Genomic DNA, 26,686 nt, shown 5'->3' on the forward strand with positions numbered 1-26,686 from the left:
GTAGGATAGAACTTTACACTGTAAGCTGCTAACTTAGCAGTAATCTACTATTCAATTTACATGTTATGACTACAGATAACAAGGTTTGTATTTTCTACTCAGGTGGTTGGATATTAGTTATGAAGGTTGTCCCTGCATTTTTTCTCTATCGAGGACTGCATGAGCTTGGTCAATATGCATTCTCTGGAAATTCTATGGGAGCCAGCCGTAAAGAAGGAATTCCTACTGTATCCTGTGGCATTCTTAGTCAAGTAGGTCCAATCTTCCATCCTTTATTTTATGTTTCTTCTATTGTTTAGTTTTCTTGATAACCAGTTATAGTATTGGTCTTACACATGTATTCTTATTCTTTGTTTGTGAGGATAAACATTTCTATGCTCGCTTCTGTAGGTACTAAATATAACCAGATGAACTGTTTTTGCAAATGACCGAGTGCTAATTACACAAGTTCAAAGATTAAGCTGAGTCCGATCTATTTTTCTGTCTATATAGTTTGAAGGTAAATCGTTTTACAGTCATCCCATTAGAACTTGACCAGACAACATTCATGGTGGTTTGTAGTTTGTTGACATAAATGTCAAGCAGTTTATATCTGCATAATTCTAGAAGTGCTCTCTTATAATAATCCTCGGTAAAAGTTGTATCAGACTAGCAGTATAATGTTGGATGAATTGATTTAATTAATTAGTGACTATTTTTCCATGAGATGATCATTAACTTTAGTTATGTATGTGAAATATGCATAAAGAATTTTTTGTGTTGTGCCCATGTCCCATGCATATATGATTTCCTTTTGCTACGTTTGTATTCATGTATATACCGCATCCATTTGGCTGAGTTGCTTGCCTTGCCTACTTCTACAAATAAAGTCGTTTCATATTGGAATTATGAAAAATGATTTATATTTTCTTTGAAGACCGAGGAATCATATTTTATTTATTTTCTGGAAAAGATCAGCATGCTAATTTTTCCTTAATCTTATGCAGAATTTGTTATTGCCATCGGAAGGTGTACTACTTGACCATGCAGGATACAAGGTGTCACGATGATTTGATGAGGTAAGGTAATCGTTGAGTCATGTTGTCAAATGCTAATGGATGGAATTTCTAATGTATGGCTGGAACAAGAAGTCGGTGATGATATCACGACGTCTTATTTGAGAACTGTAGACATGGTTTGCCACGCCGGACCTTGTGAAGATTATGCATGTTCTTTGTTTAAGACTAATTCACTAGTAGAAAAAGGCCCATTTGTCCCGGTTCCAGAGGCCCATTTGTCCCGGTTCTGGAACTGGGACTAAAGGGTCAGGACTAAAGCCCAATACCTTTAGTCCCAGTTCGCTTATGAACCGGGACAGATGGGGCTCCACGTGGCCGCTGCGGCTTGCCTAGGGAGGAGGGCCTTTAGTCCCGGTTGGTAACACCAATCGGCACCAAAAAGCATCCACGCGTCAGCATTTCAGGGGCTGAGGTTTTTGTTTTTTTAGGGGGGGGGGGTTGGGGGGGGTTTTGAAGGGTTAATTTAGGGGTTTCATATATTGTGTTAGCTAGCTAATAGAGAGAAGTGACATCTCTTATCTCCATGCTTAGTCGACGCTACATACTATACGTATAGAGAGAACTCGCGACACGCTAGCTAGTAAGCCAATGAAGGAAACCATTAAGTACACAAGATCGTCATGAACATATACAGAGAGAAGTGATCGACCTCCTCCTTCTCCGATAGATTGATTGAACAACAAGTTTTCTTATATCTATCCGACGCTACTAGCTACATATATACAAGATCTCTTACAATCCCTAACATATGAAGTCAAGTTCCACATGGTATTCTCTAGATTTATTGATGACGTGGTCAAGAAACAATCCCGTGATTTCCTCTTGAATTGCTTTTATGCGATCTTGTGGTAGCAGATCATCCCGCATCTTCCAGATCTAATCAAAGAAGAGGGTCAATACATGTGTATGAATGAAACTCACCACAAATGATGGCAATAAAATAAAATTGTGAATAATTTTGCTTACGCACTTCATATTCTTGGTCGTCTCGTTGTAGATGAACTCACAAATGTAGTATCCACATAAATCATTCCCGGCTTCCTGCCACAAGCACTTTACGAGAAATAGAGGTCAATCAAACTAATAAGCAAGCATGCTAAATGGTATTGATGAAACTAGCTAGAATCAATGGGAGATGCGCGAAAGTAGGTAGTAGTACTTACTTTCGGGTGTTTAAATTTCAGCTCGGTCGGCAGTCCCGGAGAAATTGCGGTGAACTCTTTCCAAACCCTGCCAGACAAAGAAAATAATTACTTGATATCAGGAAATGAACAAAGTTGCCGATATGGTGCGATAATGATCGATTGAACTTACTTCTAGAGCATCTCTGTCATGTTCGCATACTGCTACCTCTTGAGTACTACGTTGGTTTTCCCTTGAAGAGGAAAGGGTGATGCAGCAAAGTAGCGTAAGTATTTCCCTCAGTTTTTGAGAACCAAGGTATCAATCCAGTAGGAGGCTACGCGCGAGTCCCTCGTACCTACACAAAACAAATAAATCCTCGCAACCAACACGATAAGGGGTTGTCAATCCCTTCACGGTCACTTACGAGAGTGAGATCTGATAGATATGATAGGATAATATTTTTGGTATTTTTGTGATAAAGATGCAAAGTAAAATAAAAGCAAAGTAAAAAAACAAGGAAATAACTAAGTGTTGGAAGATTAATATGATGAAGATAGACCCGGGGGCCATAGGTTTCACTGGTGGCTTCTCTCAAGAGCATATGTATTTTACGGTGGGTGAACGAATTACTCTTGAGCAATTGGCAGAATTGAGCATAGTTATGAGAATATCTAGGTATGATCATGTATATAGGCATCACGTCCGAGACAAGTAGACCGACTCCTGCCTGCATCTACTACTATTACTCCACTCATCGACCGCTATCCAGCAAGCATCTAGAGTATTAAGTTCATGAAAATAGAGTAACGCCTTAAGCAAGATGACATGATGTAGAGGGATAAATTCATGCAATATGATATAAAAAAACCCCATCTTGTTATCCTCGATGGCAATAATACAATACGTGCCTTGCTGCCCCTACTGTCACTGGCAAAGGACACCGCAAGATTGAACCCAAAGCTAAGCACTTCTCCCATTGCAAGAAAGATCAATCTAGTAGGCCAAACCAAACTGATAATTCGAAGAGACTTGCAAAGATAACCAATCATACATAAAAGAATTCAGAGAAGATTCAAATATTGTTCATAGATAATCTTGATCATAAACCCACAATTCATCGGTCTCAACAAACACACCGCAAAAGAAGATTACATCGAATAGATCTCCATGAGAGAGGGGGAGAACATTGTATTGAGATCCAAAAAGAGAGAAGAAGCCATCTAGCTACTAACTATGGACCCGAAGGTATGAGGTAAACTACTCACACTTCATCGGAGAGGCTACGGTGTTGATGTAGAAGCCCTCCGTGATGGATGCCCCCTCCGGCGGAGCTCCGGAATAGGCCCCAAGATGGATCTCGTGGATACAGAAGGTGGCGGCGGTGGAATTAGGTTTTTGGCTCCGCATCTTATCATTTGGGGGTACGTAGGTATATATAGGAGGAAGGAGTACGTCGGTGGAGCAACAGGGGGCCCACGAGGGTGGAGGGCGCGCCCCCTACTTCGTGGCCTCCTCTTTTGTTTCTTGACGTAGGGTCCAAGTCTCCTGGATCATATTCTTCCTAAAAATCACGTTCCCGAATGTTTCATTCCGTTTGGACTCCGTTTGATATTCCTTTTCTGCGAAACTCTGAAATAGGCAAAAAAACAGCAATGGCTGGGCCTCCGGTTAATAGGTTAGTCCCAAAAATAATATAAAAGTGAGTAATAAAGCCCAATAATGTCCAAAACAGTAGATATATAGCATGGAGCAATCAAAAATTATAGATACGTTGGAGACGTATCAGGCATCCCCAAGCTTAATTCCTGCTCGTCCTCGAGTAGGTAAATGATAAAAACAGAATTTTTGATGCGGAGTGCTACTTGGCATAATTTCAATGTAATTCTTCTTAATTGTGGTATGAATATTCAGATCCGAAAGATTCAAGACAAAAGTTTAATATTGACATAAAAATAATAATACTTTAAGCATACTAACAAAGCAATCATATCTTCTCAAAATAACATGGCCAAAGAAAGTTATCCCTACAAAATCATATAGTCTGGCTATGCTCTATCTTCACCACACAAAGTATTTAAATCATGCACAACCCCAATGACAAGCCGAGCAATTGTTTCATACTTTTGACATTCTCAAACTTTTCCAATCTTCACGCAATACATGAGCGTGAGCCATGGACATAGCACTATATGTGGAATAGAATGGTGGTTGTGGAGAAGACAAAAAATGGAGAAGATAGTCTCACATCAACTAGGCATATCAACGGGCTATGGAGATGCCCATCAATAGATATCAATGTGAGTGAGTAGGGATTGCCATGCAACGGATGCACTAGAGCTATAAGTATATGAAAGCTCAACAAAAGAAACTAAGTGGGTGTGCATCCAACTCGCTTGGTCACGAAGACCTAGGGCATTTTGAGGAAGCGCATCATTGGAATATACAAGCCAAGTTCTATAATGAAAAATTCCCACTAGTATATGAAAGTGACAAAATGAGAGACTCTCTATCATAAAGATCATGGTGCTACTTTGAAGCACAAGTGTGGTAAAAGGATAGTAACATTGTCCCTTCTCTCTTTTTCTCTCATTTTTTTATTTGGGCCTTTTCTTCCTTTTTTTATGGCCTATTTTTTTTCATCCGGAGTCTCATCCCGACTTGTGGGGGAATCATGGTCTCCATCATCCTTTTCCTCACTTGGGACAATGCTCTAAAAATGAAGATCATCACACTTTTATTTTCTTATAACTCAACAATTACAACTCGATACTTAGAACAAAATATGATTCTATATGAATGCCTCCGACGGTGTACCGGGATATGCAATGAATCAAGAGTGACATGTATGAAAGAATTATGAACGGTGGCTTTGCCACAAATACGATGTCAACTACATGATCATGCTAAGCAATATGACAATGATGGAGCGTGTCATAATAAACGGAACGGTGGAAAGTTGCATGGCAATATATTTCGGAATGGCTATGGAAATGCCATGATAGGTAGGTATGGTGGCTGTTTTGAGGAAGGTATATGGTGGGTGTATGATACCGGCGAAAAGTGTGCGGTATTAGAGAGGCTAGCAATGGTGGAAGGAAGAAAGTGCGTAATCCATGGACTCAACATTAGTCATAAAGAACTCATATACTTATTGCAAATAACTACAAGTTATCAAAGCAAAGTATTACGTGCATGCTCCTAGGGGGATAGATTGGTAGGAAAAGACCATCGCTCGTCCCCGACCGCCACTCATAAGGAAGACAATCAATAAATAAATCATGCTCCGACTTCATCACATAACGGTTCACCATACGTGCATGCTACGGGAATCACAAACTTTAACACAAGTATTTCTCAAATTCACAACTACTCAACTAGCATGACTCTAATATCACCATCTTTATATCTCAAAACAATTATCATGCATCAAACTTTTCATAGTATTCAACACACTCATAAGAAAGTTTTACTAATCTTGAATACCAAGCATATTAGGATTATTTAAGCAAATTACCATGCTATTTAAGACTCTAAAAATAATCTAAGTGAAGCATGAGAGATCAATAGTTTCTATAAAACAAATCCACCACCGTGATCTAAAAGATATAAGTGAAGTACTAGAGCAAAACTATATAACTCAAAAGATATAAGCGAAGCACATAGAGTATTCTAACAAATTCCAAATCATGTATGGCTCTCTCAAAAGGTGTGTACATCAACGATGATTGTGGTAAACTAAAAAGCAAAGACTCATATCATACAAGACACTCCAAACAAAACACATATCCTGTGGTGAATAAAAATATAGCTCCAAGTAAAGTTACCGATGGAAGTAGACGAAAGAGGGGATGCCTTCCGGGGCATCCCCAAGCTTTGGCTTTATGGTGTCCTTAGGCTATCTTGGGGGTCCATGGGCATCCCCAAGCTTAGGATCTTGCCACTCCTTGTTCCATAATCCATCAAAATCTTTCACCCAAAACTTGAAAACTTCACAACACAAAACTTAACAGAAAATCTCGTGAGCTCCGTTAGCGAAAGAAAACAAAAGACCACTTCAAGGTACTGTAATCAACTCATTATTTATTTATATTGGTGTTAAACCTACTGTATTCTAACTTCTCTATGGTTTATAAACCATTTTACTAGCCATAGATTCATCAAAATAAGCAAACAACACACGAAAAACAGAATGTGTCAAAAACAGAACAGTCTGTAGTAATCTGTAACTAACGCAAACTTCTGGAACTCCAAAAAATCAGCCAAAATAGGACGACCTAGAAAATTTGTTTATTGATCAGAAGCAATTGGAATCACTATTTTATCACGTTCTTGTGATTTTTAAAAATTATTTTCGTGAACAGAAAGTTTCTGGAAATTACAGCAAGATCAAATAACTATCATCCAAGAAGATCCTATAGGTTTAACTTGGCACAAACACTAATTAAAATATAAAAACACATCTAACCAGAGGCTAGAACAAATATTTATTCCTAAACAGAAGCAAAAAGCAAAAAAACTAAAAATAAAATTGGGTTGCCTCCCAACAAGCGATATCGTTTAACGCCCCTAGCTAGGCATAAAAGCAAGGATAGATCTAGGTATTGCCATAATAGTGGTATGGCAAGTCATGAATTTTTTTCTCATATTCTCTACGTTCAGCAGCAAGTTTTCTTTGAGGCAAGCAAAATAATGAAAATGGCTAAATTTAATGGGATAAAAGTCCCCAAGACCAATCTCGGGAGGTATGGGTTCCTCCCTAGGCCCTTTGTATTGCACAACCAATTCATCATTACAAGCATTCTTTTCGCAAAAAGTCACAAGCCTTTGTTCAAGAGGAAAACCTAATCCATTATTCTGAATAGCAAAATCATCATTAAGTTCGGAAATTCTATCAACTACAACATCAACGGGAACCTTTTTCCTAAGATTTTCATTATAAGCAATATGATCCAAAGGCATCATGTCTTCTTGATTAAAAAGGATAGCTTCAGTGGGAGGATGACTAGCATCTACCCTATAATGCGCAAAGATTTCTTTGGCCTCTTTTATTATGAATCTAAACTCATGAGCCAAAAAGATAGTAGCGGCACGCTGAACAGAAGAATGCTCAATATTAGAGAATTCTAGGAAAATTCTTTGTATGCAAGGATGCATGTGCATAAATTGCCTTTCAAGTTCAACTATAAGCATGGCAATAGCGTCCGCAAGACTACTAGTTCTATGAAGAATAGAACCGCCCATAGAAGGCAAAGCACCGGCACAAGTAAAGAAATCTTGAATAACTCGGTTTCCAATAATATTACCACTACCAATTCGAAATCTTTTTGTATGCAAGGTAGGGGGTTCTTCAGCAGGAGCATCAGAATTTTCTATGATATTATTATTGTCCATATCAGCAATAATTTCCCCAATTTCAGACATAACGACAGAGAGAGCGAGGGGCAAAAAGAAGAAGATGAACAAAAAAGAGAGGGCGAATAAAACGGCAAGGGTGAAGTGGGGGAGAGGAAAACGAGAGGCAAATGGCAAATAATGTAATGTGGGAGATAAGGGTTTGTGATGGGTACTTGGTATGTTGACTTTTGCATAGACCTCCCCGGCAACGGCGCCAGAAATCCTTCTTGCTACCTCTTGAGCACTGCGTTGGTTTTCCCTTGAAGAGAAAAGGGTGATGCAGCAAAGTAGCGTAAGTATTTCCCTTAGTTTTTGAGAACCAAGGTATCAATCCAGTAGGAGGCTACGCGCGAATCCCTTGTACCTACACAAAATAAATAAATCCTGGAACCAACACGATAAGGGGTTGTCAATCCCTTCACGGTCACTTATGAGAGTGAGATCTGATAGATATGATAGGATAATATTTTTGGTATTTTTGTGATAAAGATGCAAAGTAAAAAGCAAAGGAAATAACTAAGTGTTGGAAGATTAATATGATGAAGATAGACCCGGGGGCCATAGGTTTCACTAGTGGCTTCTCTCAAGAGCATAAGTATTTTACAGTGGGTGAACGAATTACTGTTGAGCAATTGACAAAATTGAGCATAGTTATGAGAATATCTAGGTATGATCATGTATATAGGCATCACGTCTGAGACAAGTAGACCGACTCCTGCCTGCATCTACTACTATTACTCCACTCATCGACCGCTATCCAGCATGCATCTAGAGTATTAAGTTCATGAAAACAGAGTAACGCCTTAAGCAAGATGACATGATGTAGAGGGATAAATTCATGCAATATGATAAAAAACCCATCTTCTTATCCTCGATGGCAACACTACAATATGTGCCTTGCTGCCCCTACTGTCACTGGGAAAGGACACCGCAAGATTGAGCCCAAAGCTAAGCACTTCTCCCATTGCAAGAAAGATCAATCTAGTAGGCCAAACCAAACTGATAATTCGAAGAGACTTGCAAAGATAACCAATCATACATAAAAGAATTCAGAGAAGATTCAAATATTGTTCATAGATAATCTTGATCATAAACCCACAATTCATCGGTCTCAACAAACACACCGCAAAAGAAGATTACATCGAATAGATCTCCATGAGAGAGGGGGAGAACATTGTATTGAGATCCAAAAAGAGAGAAGAAGCCATCTAGCTACTAACTATGGACCCGAAGGTATGAGGTAAACTACCCACACTTCATCAGAGAGGCTACGGTGTTGATGTAGAAGCCCTCCGTGATGGATGCCCCCTCCGGCGGAGCTCCGGAACAGGCTCCAAGATGGGATCTCGTGGGTACAGAAGCTTGCGGCGGTGGAATTAGGTTTTTGGCTCCGTATCTGATCATTTGGGGGTACGTAGGTATATATAGGAGGAAGGAGTACGTGGGTGGAGCAACAGGGGGGCCATGAGGGTGGAGGGCGCGCCCTAGGGGGTGGGCGTGCCCCCTACCTTGTGGCCTCCTCTTTTGTTTCTTGACGTAGGGTCCAAGTCTCCTGGATCATATTCTTCCTAAAAATCACGTCCCCAAAGGTTTCATTCCGTTTGGACTCTGTTTGATATTCCTTTTCTGCGAAACTCTGAAATAGGCAAAAAACAGCAATTCTGGGCTGGGCCTCCGGTTAATAGGTTAGTCCCAAAAATAATATAAAGGTGAATAATAAAGCCCAATAATGTCCAAAACAGTAGACAATATAGCATGGAGCAATCAAAAATTATAGATACGTTGGAGACGTATCACATACTCTCGGGGATCTTTTCGTCTCGAGTCGAAGACAGTTACTAGTCCCTGCTGAAGCTTAATCTCTAGGAGAATAAAGTGGTAGCTGCACATGCATGCATAACTCATCAGTTATATTACTATAACCTCGAGTAATAAGGGAAACCAAATGTGCACAAGACAGTAACACTCACTTGAAGTTGTAAGGAAAGAGTATTTTATCTTTGCTTTGATGTTTTAGCAACGATTTGAGCAAGTTATCCTCGGTTTCTGAGACATTCCTTTTAACCGTCCATTCATGTATGATATTTGGGTTAATGAACCCAATGCCATAGATTTATGCTTTTCTGCATTCGACGATCTTCAATCTGCATAATATAGTGAGGATAATTATATATACATGCAATGAAAGAGCTGAGTTGTATATATAGAGACTTAATTACAGAAAGTAGTACTTACAGGCAGTAGCAAGCCACGAGTGATTTTTCGAGGGCATTTAGATTGTAGAACTGGAAAAAGTCGTTAAAATCAACAGTTAATAGTTCTTGAAGTCGTGGTCCTCTTTAATTCTCATCGACAAAGCATCCTTCCCAGACTTGCTGCAGGTTTTCATGTACCATTGATGGAATCTTCGCATCATCGTTGTTAGAGGAGGACTTACATCTTTGACGAGAGGATTTCCGTACTGGTATTTGAATTCGTCCACCTCCATTGTATCAATATGTACATCGTCGGGCAGGTAATCACTCGGATTGGTATCGGGCAGCATCCCCGGCAGATTTGCGACGATATCGCTAGACACCTTGAGCGGGGGGCACGATTGGTTCTCCTGTTCTCCGAGCTAGGGAATTTTTTCCCACTTCTTCATTCTGCTAACCTTTTGTCACTTGAAGTAGTTCCTGACCGCTGCGCATCTTCATATGTCTTTTTAAGACAGCAGACATGGTTGTCATCGGGCGGAGGCAGTGGTGGTCGCTTCAGGGCATTGATAGTGCGCTTCAATTTCACCGGATCTATCTTCTCCTCCGGAGGTGGATGTTTCATAGCTCTTCGCGTTTCAAAGAAGTCCTTCACTTCGGCTTCACAGATCTTCATGTTTTCCTCATCGGTCATCTTGTATGGTAACTTCTCTACAGGCTTGAGAGATGGACCGAATCTATATTGCCCCCCCCCCCGCCTCTGGCTATACTGCTAGACGCCGAAGCGGCGGCGTCTCTCTTTCGTTGTTGCTGACGAGTAGTAGAAGGAGGCGGAGTGCTCCGACGGGCCGGAGCAGCCGGGGCGGCGGCATCTGGCTTCCGCCATTGCTGACGAGGTGGAGGAGGATGCGGGCTGCTCAGACGCACCGGAGCAGGCGGAGATGGAGGCGGAGTGCCGCCCTCATGCGCTGGAGAAGGAGGCGGAGTGCCCTGACTCACCGGAGGAGGACGAGGAGGCGTCCAGTTCGGAAGCTTGATGTGCTCCTTCCGCCATAGACTTGGAGTCTTCAGAGCAAGACCCAGCTGAGTCTCCCCTTCACTAGTAGGGTGGTCAAGCTCGAGCTCCTCAAATCCCTCCGTTATTTCATCCACCATCACAATAGCATAGCCTTGTGGAATCGGACGGCAGTGAAAAGTTGCGTCGGGTTCAGGAGGTGCAACAGAGCCGACAGCCGCCTTGACTTTGAGGTTCTTCCATTACGTCATAAGGTGGCAATGTTGAGCCTCTGTGATAGCATCCATGGGGTAGCTAGGAGCCGTGAAGTCAGGCTGCTGAACTAGCTTGGGGAAAGCCACGCTGCTTCTCCGCTGAGATGGCGGGGTAGCTTCTGGGGTAGCTCCGGCAGGTCGCTGGCTGTCAACTTGTTCTTCTAGCTTTCGTACCCTTGCATTCAGCTTCTGCAGTTCGCTCTGCTTCACTTTCCTCCTCCTCTCCCGGGTTTTGTAACCGCCTACGCCGGGAAACCCAACCCTCCACGCAACGGAGCCTGGCGTGCCTCATGTTCGTCCAGGGTAATTAGGATTCCCGAGAGCCTCTGTGAGCTCGTCGTTCTCTCTATCGGGAATGAATGTCCCTTGCTGCGTTGCGGCGATATACTTCTGAAGCTTCTTGACGGGTATTTCGAGTTCCTCGTCTGTCCAAACGCACTTCCCTGTTTCAGGGTCCAAGGTCCCCCCAACCCCAAAGAACCAAGTCCTTGAACGGTCTGGCCAGTTCAATGTCTCTGGTTTGACCCCTTTAGCAATCAGGTCACTCTCAGCCTTGTCCTACAACGGCCGGGCTTTGAGGTAGCCACCTGACCCCGTGCGATGGTGATGCTCCTTCTTTGCAGCATTTATCTTGTTTGGTGCTGACATCATCTTACTCTTCTCCGATGTCTTGTAGGCCGCAAATGCGGGCCAGTGATCTCTTATCTTCTCAAATCGGACGGTGAATTCTGGAGTCTTCCTTTTGTCGACATACGTTGATTTCAACTCATTCTTCCACCTCCTGAATAGATCTGCCATCTTCTTAAGAGCATGGGCCTTGACCAATGGCTCTATAACTGGCTTATCTGGATCCTCCTCTGGCGGTAGGGTGAAATTTGCCTTCAGCGCGGTCCAAAGATCATCTTTCTGTCTATCGTTGTCATAAGGAACTTGAGGGTCTTTGTTCTTAGGCTTATTCCATTGGTGGATGCTGATCGGGATCTTGTCCCTAACAAGAACCCCGCACTGAGCAGAAAATGCTTCCTTGGTCTGGCTGGGTTCAATCGGTTGGCCATCGTCCGCGATTGCTGTCATCGTGAACCTTTCATCCTGGCGCAACCTTTTCTTCAGGCCTCGTCTCGTTACCGAAGTTTGGCTCGATCCGGAGGGCTAGGAAAGAAGAAAGAAGAGTTAATATGTGTACATACCAAAACAATTAATGCATCATTTAGCTAGTCAGCACAGTCTTAATTAATATATATACCTCGCCGAACTTTGCAACAGCTCCCCCCTCCGTTCGGTCACCGGAGCCGTCATCACGGTCTCCTTCTTCCACCGGCATTCGGTCACCGGAGCCATCATGATCATGTCCTTCCTCCTCCATTGTTCGATCACCGGAGCCTGCTTCACCCTCTCCGTCCAGACCATCGGTGTGATTGGGACACGACAAGACATCACCTCCGCCGAGGATTATGTCCCCCAACAACTGTTCTGCTTTCAAGTCTCGGTGCTCCATAGTTTCTGCAAATATTACAACATGGCAATTAATATACAAACATGATAAATGAATATATTAGTGGTAAACGTAGACCTAGCTAGCTAATCACAACAAGGAATATTAATTAGTTGCCTCGACGCTTCTACGGTCTCGGGTGGCCTCGAAAACTCTTCTAGGGTTTGGGGTGGCCTCGGCAACGCTTCTAGGGTTTGTGGTGGCCTCAACGCTTCTAGGGTTTGGGGTGGCCTCGCGGCAACGCTTCTAGGGTTTGGGGTGGCCTCGATGCTTCTAGGGTTTGGGGTGGCCTCGCGGCAACGCTTCTAGGGTTTGGGCCAGACCGCCTCTCTCATAAATGTCCGACGTCTGGACCGACAAGGGGTTTAACAAAATGGCGCCATTCTGGATGTGCAGAAAATGGTCCCTATTTTTCCTGATCTCATCTACCCTTCTATATGTCACGTTGTCTAGTATCAAAGGATTCAAGAAAACCATGGCTTCATCATTAGCCGGAAGTAACAGGCGCATGATGGTATGAAGCTCTCCAAAGTTATTTTGGAATGGAGTCCTGATAGGATAATTCGCTTTTTGGTACGAAGTTTAGCAAGAGCCTTTCAAATATCGCTATTTGGAAGGCCTTTGCTGAACTTCGTACCAAAAAGCGAATTATCCTATCGGTACTCCTTTCCAAAATAACTTTGGAGAGCTTCAAACCATCATGGGCCTGTTACTTCTGGCTAATTATGAAACCATGGATTTCTTCAATATTTGACACAAGAGAACGTGCACATATAGAATGGTAGATGAGATCATAAATAAATATGGACAACTTAATTATACACATCCATAATGGGGGCATTATTGACAACTCTCTTATAAATCTCGAGAGAGTTTGTCGGGTAGGGGCGGGAGGGGGTAGGAGATCGACAATGTTTTTTTCTAAGGTTTGGGTGTCCTCAAGAGTTGGTCGAGCGATAGGGGGTTGATCGACGTCCCCCTCTCGACCCCTCGGCAATCCTCGACCCTTGACCCTCAACCCCTCGACGACCCTCGACCCCTCGGCGCCCACGACCCTCTACCCTAGTTCCCGACCCTCGACCGCTCGGTGATCCTCGACACCCTCGTTCCCGATAAAAATTAAGAAGAGGAAGAAGAAGAAAAAAAAGAGGAGAAGAAGAAGGAATAGAGGAGAAGAAGAAAAAAAATAAAATAATATTATTCTTTTTTTCTTCTCCTCTATTCCTTCTTCTTCTTTTTTTTCTTCTTCTATTCTTCCTCTACTCTTCTTCTCTTCTTCTTCTCCTTCTTTCTCTTCTTATTTTTTTCTCCTCTTCTTCCTCTCCTCTTCTTCTCTTTTTCTCCCCTTTTTCCTCTCCTTCTTTTTCTTCCCTTCTTCCTTCTCCCTCTTTTCCATACATATAAAAAGTTTAAAAAAATTCTCTTTCGTCTCATCTCATCTCCACGAAACATCTACCTATCACATCTAAAAAAAGAGCACATTTAAAAATTTAAAACATCATGCATATTACAATTGAAAAAATACAAACATACATACATACAAAAAATACATCTAGAAATAAATACATACATATATGAACATCTAAAAACATGTAAAAACATCTACAAACATGTAACAAAAAGAAAGCACATATAACAAAAAAAAGCAACGCGGCGGCGGCAGGGCACGGGCGCGGTGCTCATAGAGGGAGGCGTCGGGGCAGGGGCAGTGGGGCACGGCGGGCAGTGTCGGGGCGGGAAGGGGCGCACGGCGGGCGGCGGCGGGCCGGGCGGGCAAGGGCGCACGGCGGGCGGCGGCGGCCCGGCCGTGCAAGGGTGCACGGCGGGCGGCGTCGGGGCGGCAGGGGCGAGGGGACCGGCGCTGACGTCGGGGCAGAGGGCGTCGGCGGCGGCGGCGGTGACGGCGTGGTGGAGTAGCCTGACGGCGTCGGCGACGACGCGGTGGAGCAGCCTGACGGCGTCGGGGCAGGGCTCGGCGGCGACAGCGACGAGGAGCAGCGCTGGGGTGTCGGGGCGGAGAAAGAAGTGATTTTTGCAGAAACTGCTAAGTGCTTTCTTATATACACGAAGCTTTGGTTCCGGTTCGTGGCAACAACCGGTCCCGATTCGTGGCACCAACCGGGACCAATGCCCCCCTTTAGTCCCGGTTGGTGCCACCAACCAGGACCAAAGGTCTCTTTTCAGCGGCCCAAAGGGCGGGAAACAGAGACCGATCATCTCGAGGGTGAGCCCGACCGAAGTAAGGCGATGTATCCTGGTGTTGGCGACTGTGAGCTTCTTGTCATTGGCGTCGAGATCGCCCCAGTCCTTGCGATGGACCGGCGGCCTCCGACGGACCTGGCAGAACTCCTGCGGATCTGCCTCCTCGATCCAGCACCACCGGCCCCGCCACTCGTCCCACCTCTCCTTCTGGGCGCCCTCCGAGTACGTGCCCCTGCCCTGGGTCCTCAGGATCCAGGTGATGCAGCCAGAGATGGCGCCCCCTGGCTGGATGCAAGGGTAGAAGTAATGGCGGAAGAGCGCCGTGCTGGGAAGCACTCCGACAAAGCCCTCGCAGAGATGGGCGAAGAAGGCCATGCACACCACGGCGTTCAGCGTAAGGTCCAGGAGATGGAAGCCGTAGGTGTGCATGACGTCATTGAAGAAATCTGATAAAGGGGGCACAGCCCCCAGGAGAAGTAATCGACGAAGAAGGGGTACCAGTTTGGACCGGCCTCGGCGAAGGCGGCGGGGATGATGCGCGTGCCCCGACGTCACCCTTCCCCACAGGGGCCTGAACATGTCCCTGAGGGTGAGCGCATTGACCGTCGAGGTGAAGAGGGCGTGCTGCGTCCGCATCTCCACCAGCTCACTCTCCGGCGCCTCCTTCCCCCCGGCGTCCTTGGCCGCTCCCTTGCCCTTGCTCGTCTTGGGCGCCATGGCGGTTGAGAAGGGGTGAGGGATTGAAGGCAATGGGGGCGCGGCGGCGGCGAGCAGGGGTGAGAGCTTTGACTTGCGTTCGGGAAAGAAGAGGGGAACGGCGATTTTCGAGATTGGAAAGGGCGCTGAGAACACATCAGGGGGAGCAACCACCTGGCCACGAGGGTCCAGGGCGCGCCCACCCCCTTGGGCACGCCCCCTGCCTTGTGGGCCCCACGTGGCCCCCCTCCACTTATTCCAGCACCCACACACTTCGTCTTCCTCCAGAAAAAATCACCACACAGCTCAAACTCGTCTTCTGGCTCATTTTGCTGCGATTTTCGATCTCCTTGCTCAAAGCTCCATTCACTAAACTGCTTTGGGGGATTGTTCTTCGGTATGTGACTCCTCCAATGGTCCAATTAGTTTTTGTTCTAGTGCTTTATTTATTGCAAGTTTTTGCTGCTTAGGTGACCCTGTTCTTGAGCTTGCACGTCAAATTTATATGGTTCCAAGTAGTTCTAATGCATGATATAGTCTCTAGACACTTGTGGGAGTAGTTGCTATCGATACTGTTGAGTTTGGTTCACTTTTATTTTGAGTCACTAAAAATTTCAGAAATTTTTCAGAGGAAGAAATATGTTTAGGAAAATTTACCAAGGTGGTTCTTCAAGGAAGCAAGGACCCAGGCCCGCAATACGTGAGTAGGACTATGAACTACCAAGAGAAGCTCGCGGCCTTGTGAATGGCCGTCAGAAAATTTCATGGTCCAAGCAGGAATTAAGGAGGAATTTGATGCATATGTGCGTAATGCTGAACTCGAGGGCTTCATGTTAGATAAGTGTCCCCGATATTACCACCTAACTGATTCCTTTGTGAGAAGGTTTAAATTTACATACTCACGCAATTCTCTCACTGTCCTATTTGATCTCTGTGATAAATCTTATACCATGGACTTAGAAGATTTTAATGCTGCTTGTAAACTCCCGCAATGGAGTAGTGTCAGTGAGTCTCACAAATCTGAGTTTAAAGATTTTCTTGCTAGTATCACTGTGGGGGAATCTAGAGAAATAACACAAGCTACCATAGGGAGCATTCAATTTCCTGCTATACATTATTTTGCTCTCTTTATAGGTAGATGCATTAACGGCAAGGACGAGGCATGTCACATGTGTGTTCCTGGTCTTAGTGTTCTCAAGAGTGCTATATTAGGAGATAAACAATACAACTTGGGGGCTATTGTTGCACGAAGGTTGCATCATAACAGTATTAGTGGAGATTTGTTTGGTGGAATTTATGCAACCCGTGTAGCCAATTATCTTGAGATACCCATACATGAAAATGATATGGAATTGCCTCCTGCTTATTTAGATTATAATGCTATGGTTCGTCATCAGTTTGTTGAGAGGAATGAACAGTTCCTCCAATACCGACTAATCTTTGACAGACGCCGCACTATCCATGTTGCTCTCCCTGCTCCTGCTTTCTTTGACTTTCAGGCAAAAAGGAGATATGTTATAACCAGGGAGGAGGCGAACGAGTACGAGAGGAGGACGGAGGCATCTCGCCTCCAAGCTGCAGCTCTTGAGGCAGTAGCTGTTGCATCTCAGTATGACCCCGGTTACAACTTTGGATATCGGCCAGGCCGTCCATGGGCATAGACCAACTTAGGCCAAAAGCCTAAGCTTGGGGGAGTACGTATTTCTCACCAACAATACATTCATGTTCACACACTCATTCTAGTTGTCGGTGCTCATACTTTTTCACTGTACTATCCATGCTAGTTTATTTTCCTTTTTCTCGCTTTCTTCTTGTGTGTTTGAAAAACCTTAAGAAAAACAAAAAAATTAGTTGTAGCTTTTAGTTAGTTTAATTTCCATGCCTGTAGTAGTAATAATTAAAAGAAACCCCAAAAAGATTTCTCGTTCTTCTTTTGCTTGTTGGGAGCTTTCCCATGTAAATAGTTTTATTTCTTTTCTTTTCTTTGGGGGTCGAGATGAGAAGACCATAATTAAAATGTTGAAGTGGCTCTTATATGCATTATTGTTGATTTAACAAAGAGCCCATATTACCTTGTCTTCTCCTGTGTATTCAAATGCCTGTAGATTCCAGCTTAGTCCAATTGAACGTGCACTATTATTATTGTCCACACCGTTCGGTCGCGTAAGTGAAAGGCAATAATGACGATATATGATGGACTGATTGAGATGGGAGAAGCTGGTATGAACTCGACCTCTCTTGTTTTTGTAAATATGATTAGTTCATCGTTCCTGATTCAGCCTATTATGAATGAAACATGTTTGCAATGACAATTAGAGATTATAGTTGCTTATGCCATGCTTAATTAGCTAGGAGTTTATAATGGTTTACCTTGCGTGCCAACATGCTATTAAAATGGTTGTGATGTGGTATGATAGGGTGGTATCCTCCTTTGAATGATTCAAGTGGCTTGACTTGGCACATGTTCACGCATGTAGTTGAAACAAAATCAACATAGCCTCCACGATATTTATGTTCATGGTGGATTATATCCTACTCATGCTTGCACTCAATGTTTATTAATTTTATTGCATGTTCATGACTGTTGTAGCTCTCTAGTTGGTCGCTTCCCAGTCTCTTTCTAGCCTCCACTTGTACTAAGCGGGAATACTGCTTGTGCATCCACTTCCATAAACCCCAAAGTTATTCCGTATGAGTCCACCATACCTTCCTATATGTTGTATCTACCTGCCGTTCCAAGTAAATTTGTATGTGCCAAACTCTAAACCTTCAAATGAAATTCTGTTTTGTATGCTCGAATAGCTCATGTATCAACTAGGGCGGTCTGTATCTTCCATGCTAGGCGGGTTATTCTCAAGAGGAGTGGACTCCGCTCCTCACTCACGAGAAAATGGCTGGTCACCGGGATGCTCAGTCCCATGCTCAAACCAAATCAAAATAATTGCAAACAAAACTCCCCCAGGACTGTTGTTAGTTGGAGGCACCCGTTGTTTCGGGCAAGCCATGGATTGATGCTTGTTGGTGGTGGGGGAGTATAAAATTTACCATTCTGCTTGAGAACCGCCTATAGTGTGTGTAGCATGGAAGATATCGAGATCTCTCGGTTGTTATGTTGACAATGAAAGTATGCCACTCAAAATATTATTTATCTCTGTTTCAAAAATCGAGCTCTGCCACCTCTACTAATCCCTGCTTCCATCTGCGAAGGTCCTATCTATTTACTTTTATGTTGAGTCATCCTCCTCTTATTAAAAAGCACCTGTTGGAGAGCACAGCTGTCATTTGCATACATTACTATTAGTTTATATTGAGTATGACAATGACTGGATCTCTTTTACCATGAATTACAATGTTTAGTCAGCCCTTGATCTTCAGAGGTGCTCTGCATTTATGTTTTGCGGTCTCAGAAAGGGCTAGCGAGATACCATCTTGTTATATCATATTATGATTGTTTTGAGAAAGTGCTGTCATCCGAGATTTATTATTATTGCTCGCTAGTTGATTATGCCATTGATATGAGTAAATATGAGACCTAAGAGTTATTGTGAATATGGTTAGTTCATAATCTTTGCTGAAAACTTGAATGCTGGCTTTACATATTTACAACAACAAGAGCAAACAAAGTTTGTAAAAGTTTTTCGTTATCACTTTCAGTTTATCAACTGAATTGCTTGAGGACAAGCAAAGGTTTAAGCTTGGGGGAGTTGATACGTCTCCATCGTATCTACTTTTCCAAACACTTTTGCCCTTGTTTTGGACTCTAACTTGCATGATTTGAGTGGAACTAACTCGGACTGACACTGTTTTCAGCAGAATTGCCATGGTGTTATTTTTGTGCAGAAATAAAAGTTCTCGGAATGACCTGAAACTTCACGGAGAATATTTTTGGAATTTATAAAAAATAATGGCGAAAGAATCAACACCAGGGGGCCCACACCCTGTCCACGAGGGTGGGGGCGCGCCGGCCCCCCTGGGCACGCCCCCTATCTCGTGGGCCCCCTGAGGCTCCACCGACCTCAACTCCAACTCTATATATTCACGTTCGGGGAGAAAAAAATCAAAGAGAAGGATTCATCGCGTTTTACGATACGGAGCCGCCGCCAAGCCCTAATCTCTCTCGGGAGGGCTGATCTGGAGTTCGTTCGGGGCTCCGGAGAGGGGAATCCGTCGCCGTCGTCATCATCAACCATCCTCCATCACCAATTTCATGATGCTCACCACCGTGCGTGCGTAATAACATCATAGGCTTGCTGGACGGTGATGGGTTGGATGACATTTATCATGTAATCGAGTTAGTTTTGTTAGGGTTTGATCCCTAGTATCCATTATGTTCTAAGATTGATGTTGCTATGACTTTGCTATGCTTAATGCTTGTCACTAGGGCCCCAGTGCCATGATTTCAGATCTGAACCTATTATGTTTTCATGAATATATGTGAGTTCTTGATCCTATCTTGCAAGTCATTAGTCACCTATTATGTGTTATGATCCGGTAACCCTGAAGTGACAATAATCGGAACCACTCCCGGTGATGACCTTAGTTTGAGGAGTTCATGTATTCACTAAGTGTTAATGCTTTGGTCTGGTACTCTATTAAAAGGAGGCCTTAATATCCCTTAGTTTCCAATAGGACCCCGCTGCCACGGGAGGGTAGGACAAAAGATGTCATGCAAGTTCTTTTCCATAAGCACGTATGACTATATTCGGAATACATGCCTACATTACATTGATGAACTGGAGCTAGTTCTGTGTCACCCTATGTTATAACTGTTGCATGAGGAATCGCATCTGACATAATTATCCATCACTGATCCAATGCCTACGAGCTTTTCACATATTGATCTTTGCTTAGTTACTTTACCGTTGCCACTGTTACAATTACTACAAAACTGCTACTGTTACTTTTGCCACCGTTACCGTTAGTTCCATACTACTTTTCAAATAAATACTTTGCTGCAGATATTAAGTTTTCCAGGTGTGGTTGAATTGACAACTCAGCTGCTAATACTTGAGAATATTCTTTGGCTCCCCTTGTGTCGAATCAATAAATTTGGGTTGAGTACTCTACCCTCGAAAACTGTTGTGATCCCCTATACTTGTGGGTTATCAGCATCATAATGAACTTCCGTTTCATGCACAGCCAAGGAGGAAGGTTATAGATACATAGAGTCATGGGCCAGGTGATGTGATTGCTGCTCTGCTCCCCAAAAAGGATTAATGCCATCCGCTCTTAAACCAAACCATATGTTCCTTGCGTCACCTGCAAACTGCTCCCAGTAATTTCTCTCGATTTTTCTTCACTGCGACCCGTCAGCGGGTGCTCTCAACTTCCCGTCGTTCTTACGGTCCTCTCTGTGCCATCGGATCAACTTGGCATGCTCTATGTTTCTGAACAGACGTTTCAACCGTGGTATTATAGGAGCATACCACATTACCTTGGCAGGAACCCTCTTCCTGGGGGGCTCGCCGTCAACATCACCAAGGTCATCTCGTCTGATTTTATACCGCAATGCACCGCATACCGGGCATGCGTTCAAATCCTTGTACGCATCGTGATAGAGGATGCAGTCATTAGGGCATGCATGTATCTTCTGCACCTCCAATCCTAGAGGGCATACGACGTTCTTTGTTGCGTACGTACTGTCGGGCAATTCATTATCCTTTGGAAGCTTCTTCTTCAATATTTTTAGTAGCTTCTCAAATCCTTTGTCAGGCACACCATTCTCTGCCTTCCACTGCAGCAATTCCAATACGGTACCGAGCTTTGTGTTGCCATCTTCACAATTAGGGTACAACCCTTTTTTATGATCCTCTAACATGCGATCGAACTTCATCTTCTCCTTTTCACTTTTGCACTGTCTCTTTGCATCAACAATGACCCGACGGAGATCATCATCGGGCACATCGTCTGGTTCCTCTTGATCTTCAGCTTCCCCCATTGTAGCATCACCGTATTCAGGGGGCACATAGTTGTCATCATTCTCTTCTTCGTTGTCTTCCATCATAACCCCTATTTCTCCGTGCTTGGTCCAAACATTATAGTGTGGCATTAAACCCTTATAAAGCAGGTGGTTGTGACCGATTTTCCGGTCAGAGTAAGACTTCGTATTCCCACATATAGGGCATGGACAACACATAAAATCATTCTGCTTGTTTGCCTCAGCCACTTCGAGAAAATTATGCACGCCCTTAATGTACTCGGAGGTGTGTCTGTCACCGTACATCCATTGTCGGTTCATCTGCGTGCATTATATATAATTAAGTGTGTCAAAAACCATTACAGAACAGCATGAATAGATAAGTGACCAAATTAATAGAAGTTCATCATCACATTAAAACCAAAGTACATACATAGTTCTCATTGAACAACATATAGCTCTCCAGAGCATCTAATTAAACCATACATTGAAACTATGTAAAACATTTCAATGCAACAACAAATGCGATCATAATTGCAACCAAGGTAACAATTGGTCCAACGTCATAATGATACCAAGCCTCGGTATGAATGGCATATTTTCTAATATTTCTAATCTTCAAGCGCATTGCATCCATCTTGCTCTTGTGATCATCGACGACATCCGCAACATGCAAATCCAATATCATCTTCTCCTCCTCAATTTTTTTATTTTTTCCTTCAAGTAATTGTTTTCTTCTTCAACTAAATTTAACCTCTCGACAATAGGGTCGGTTGGAATTTCCGGTTCACATACCTCCTAGATAAAAAAATCTATGTCACGTTGGTCTGCATAATTGTCATAAACAATAAATGAACCAAATAGTTATAAAAGATAATATATACCACATCCGAATCATATACAGGATGAGGGTCGACGGATACCAAAACCATCGCGCTATATAATAACAAACAATAATAGAAGTAAGAAAATGTGATCATAATCACAACTAAGGTAACAATTGATCTAAATCATACAAGTAAGATTTTTTTTCTTTTAGAAATAAGATAAGAACAAGAGGCTCACCACGGTGGTGCCGGCGACGAGATCGACGCGGGCGATCGACGGCGGTGAAGACGGGGACGGGACGTGCCGGACCGCTAAACCTAGACAAATCTTGAGAAAAATGGAGCTTGGAGGTCGAGCTTGGAGAGGAGAAAGCTTAAGTAGTGTGGCTCGGGCATTTCATCGAACACCTCATGTGCATAGGAGGTGAGCTAGAGCACCACAAAGCCCTCCCCTCGCCGGCCAGAAAAAACAGAGCAGTGGAGTGCTCTGCTCGCGGGCGAGGGGATATATATAGGCACCTCATTAGTCCCGGTTCATGGCTAGAACCGTGACCAAAGGCCCCCCTTTGGTCCCGGTTCCAATCACGAACCGGGACCAATGGATATGGGCCAAGAGCGAGGCCCATTGGTCCCGGTTCGTGTCTGGAAGGGACACATGAACCGGGACCAATGCCCCACGAGGCCCGGCCAGCCCCCTGGGCTCACGAACCGGGACGTATGCCCCCATGGGTCCCGGTTCGTAACTGAACCGGGACTAATGGGCTGGCCAGGCCTGGACCCTGTTTTCTACTAGTGATTGTACACATTCATGTTGCAAATATTTCTTCGGTTTCTGTTTTCAAGGGTATAGTAATGCAGAAATGGCTGAATTTTACAAACTGTAGTACTTCTTTTGAGCAAGCAATTAGTTCAAAAGCTGCCTAACGTGCTGGTAAGTGGTAACTTGCTAAATTAGGCAAAGCTGCCTAACATGCTGGTAAGTGGTAACTTGCTAAATTAGGCATATAATATAATAATTTTAGTTTCATCTGAGAACTTCTTTTTAAGACAATGGCAGTGAACATTTGTTTCCGACAATGACAGTGGATATCATATATTTTGCTCTCTAAAAATGAACTATTGTGGTGTTGTTCACCTATCAATGTGCCATGTTTTCTATCTAAGAATATGACACATCCTATATACCTAAGAGATTCATCCCCACTAACCTATTTATCTAAACATGTAGGCTATCCAAGTTATCATGTAGGTCCCACATATAGAAAGGTTTTTCTTCTCTATGTAATTTTCCTATAATAATTTCTGTAACTCTTAACATGCAACGTTTCATTACCAGCGTCCGCCTGTACACTTGCCTTCTCTTTGTTTCCACTTCCAGCCGTAACGCACGGACATATCTCTTCATTGGAAAAAACACAAAAAGATCGACCCCTCTGTCCCCCACAAAAAAGAACAACAGTTTTCTCACCTCGCTACGGCGGCTGGGAGCCGATCCGGCAATCCGATCTCTACATCAGGGAACTGCTGCTCTCTTCGATGGCTCTCTAGGAATCTCCTTGCCGGTGTATCGTGATGCGTGCGCTGGTCCTCCACTCCCCGTGTTTGTCTCCGTCGTGACTAGGAAGCTGCACATCCATTGGGGAGGTCGATGTCGGCGGTTCCAGCGGAATCAGATTGGCGGCGGGTGGGTTTCTAATCTGAAGTTGGCTTTCTTTTATCCTCGGAAGGAACTCGATCATTGGTGCATCGCTGGGTAGGGCCTCAGCCATGGCGTGGAGGTATTTGTTTTCTGCCTAGACGGAACACCCGGTGTACAGATGAGTCCACCGGGTCACCATGTCATCTAATTTTCATTTTTTTTCCTTTTCATCATGGAAGGAACACATTGGTGTGCCGCCGGGCAAGGCCTCAACCATGGCGTGGAGGTTTTCTCTTTTTGCCTGGAAGGAACGCCCATACAGGAGTCCACCGGGTCACCATGTCATTCAATTTTTAATCTTCTTTCAGAACATCGCTCCTCTCCGTCTCCTATGTAGTCAAGACGCTTCTCCATGCAATAGAAACGAATCAATACAACGATTCTGGCATGTAACCGACGACGACGAGGCAGGCGAGTAGTCGACTTCCTATAAAATTAAAATCTCCTGCTCACCACCTCCATGCCAAAATAACGCTGTCCTACTATACCAAGGCAAGCTGCTCGTACCTCTTCTTCCTGCCTCCCATTCCATGGTGGCCACCCAAACCCCAACCCCGGTTGTGTGCGTGCCTTCACGGTTCATTCCCGAGTCCCGCCGCACCGTCTGCTGTACCACCGTGTTGTACGCTCACTGGTCCAGGTTACCAACGATCTGCGTCTTTTCACACACACTTCACGGAGATGCACTTTCACTTGGACATAAGGTAACAAATATCTCTGTTGATTATACATTGTTTGATTGCTAATATATGTCTTTGTTTTTCTTATGATTTTTTTACCAATTACTAATGTGTAATGATGTGATGCCTACCAAGATTTAATTTTGCTTCCTTCACGATTAGGCCTTTCAACTTTACTGCCTTAGTTGCTCATTATTTTCTGTCATATTGATTGATATCCCTCCCTCCGAATTTAGAACTACGAGATATGTGTCTAACAGTATGCGAGTTTGTAAATTGCTCCATTGAACAGGTTAGTACACAAGTGCTCTTCCCAATAGGTTATCAAGTGTTGCAACTTCAGTCCATCGGTTGGTATGCCTTTGCAAAATTAGGATAGACATAGAAGCATCAGAATTCAACATCTATACATATCTTAAACATGTTATGATTTTTTGGAGGTCGAAATATGTTCGGATTTTACCTCTTCATGGAACACATATAAGTAGATTCATATTAACTCATTCATGAAATGATTTACCGATGTGGCCGAATAAGTTATTTCATGCAGTACAAATATGTTCTTCTTTTTCTCTATTAATAGTTTGTATGCATTTAATCTTACCAGATGCATCCTGCCCATTTGGAGGAGGTATATTAAATTATTGCCGTGCCAATCTATTTATTGCCATTCATCTATACGATTGTGTTTCGCTTTGTTTTCTTCATCTTTGTTACAAAATGCACCCTATTCTCCCTTAGGCGAATTTTCTTGCACTTATTCCTTGCAGAATGTGGCAATGGAGAACAATATATATATTTGGTTGTTGCTTATCTAAGAAGAACCGTTGAACCGTTTCAAGATGCTAAGGTTAGCTTTCAATTTTAGATATTTTTCTTTAGTACTATATATGGTTTAATGGTCACATCTTATAATTTCTTGATCTACTATTGGTTTCACAACTAAATTTATGTTTAGTTCGCATCCATGCAGTGGGAACACGGTGCCATTGATACACATAATCTATGATGGTTATCATGTCTGATGTGCCAGAGGTAACTTATCCATCATTTGTTTGTGAGTCCCCTTAACTAACGTGATAATTTTTTCCACTGATTTGTTGGAGATGCTTCTTGCAAATTTAGTGTTCAGTGCAGTTGTTTCGATGCTTTAGGATATGTCATGTTTCACAGCAAAAACAAGTTTCCGTTAGTGTTACTATAAAAAATGTTTCACTTTGTTTTTTTGTAATATTTCCATAAGATACATATGCTGGTGGTTATCAAGTCCATTCCTCATTTTCTGTCAGACGTTGCCATTTCAAGCTGTCAATTTTATCACTAATGCAGTTCCAAATTAATTGTGATGGTTATTTGTATTGATTCCAATTTCCTAACCAAACACAGTTTCCGTTTATATATACTTCGATAAAAATATGGTTTTCACATCGGTGAGGATGGTTATGAAATGCAAAGGATCGGTACAATTGATTATCATCAAAATATATTTCTACCAGTTCCCGCCGCAACGTGCGGGGTACCATCTAGTTTGTTAAATAAACCATCTCATTAAAGTGATGGACAACTAAATACTTTTTATAGAACTGAAATAATATATAGGCAACCAAACAACCTTCCCTTTCAAAAAAAGCCAAGCAAACATCCGGGTAACTTCCTGGCGCGGCGGAGCGCCCTTGCCCACTAGTACATATTATGAACCCTCGACTCATACAATTTTGAAGAAAACATAACTGGATATATAATGCATTGACATTCTTCAAAGTATGGGGTATATTTAGTTGGAAAGAATGACATTTTGTCAAGGAAGAAACGGCCTTAAATTCCATATGATAAGCATGCGGTTGATCTGGGTGCAACTCATATGCACCAGCATACTTGGCTGTAGCATGTTTTGTTAGATCCATTCTTAAGAAAATGCATTATTCTTGAAAGGCGGCACGCTCACTGCAGCTTGACCACGTCATCCCTGCCAATGCCGATTAGCTCAGCCTTGGTGGCGGCGGGCTCCTAGACCACCTCAAGTAGGCGCCTACTGCGGCGGCCGACATGTGAGGTATGCTCTTTGGTACCAGCTCTTCATTCTCGACATCTGGTTGTGTCTGTTCCTCATATTGTCTCCAAATACCAGTGTG

General features: G+C 43.3%; 1 long non-coding RNA gene across 1 annotated transcript; it reads left to right on the forward strand.

Annotated features, from left to right (window-relative positions):
• Positions 1 to 26,608, forward strand: LOC120965270 (uncharacterized). The gene is made up of 3 exons (XR_012183728.1): positions 1 to 251; positions 987 to 1,058; positions 26,505 to 26,608. It is a non-coding gene; the product is annotated as an uncharacterized lncRNA (long non-coding RNA).
• The last annotated feature ends 78 nt before the right edge of the window (positions 26,609 to 26,686 follow it).

This window comes from Aegilops tauschii, chromosome 5, assembly GCF_002575655.3.
Source record: "Aegilops tauschii subsp. strangulata cultivar AL8/78 chromosome 5, Aet v6.0, whole genome shotgun sequence".
In the NCBI taxonomy this organism is placed as follows: domain Eukaryota; kingdom Viridiplantae; phylum Streptophyta; class Magnoliopsida; order Poales; family Poaceae; genus Aegilops; species Aegilops tauschii.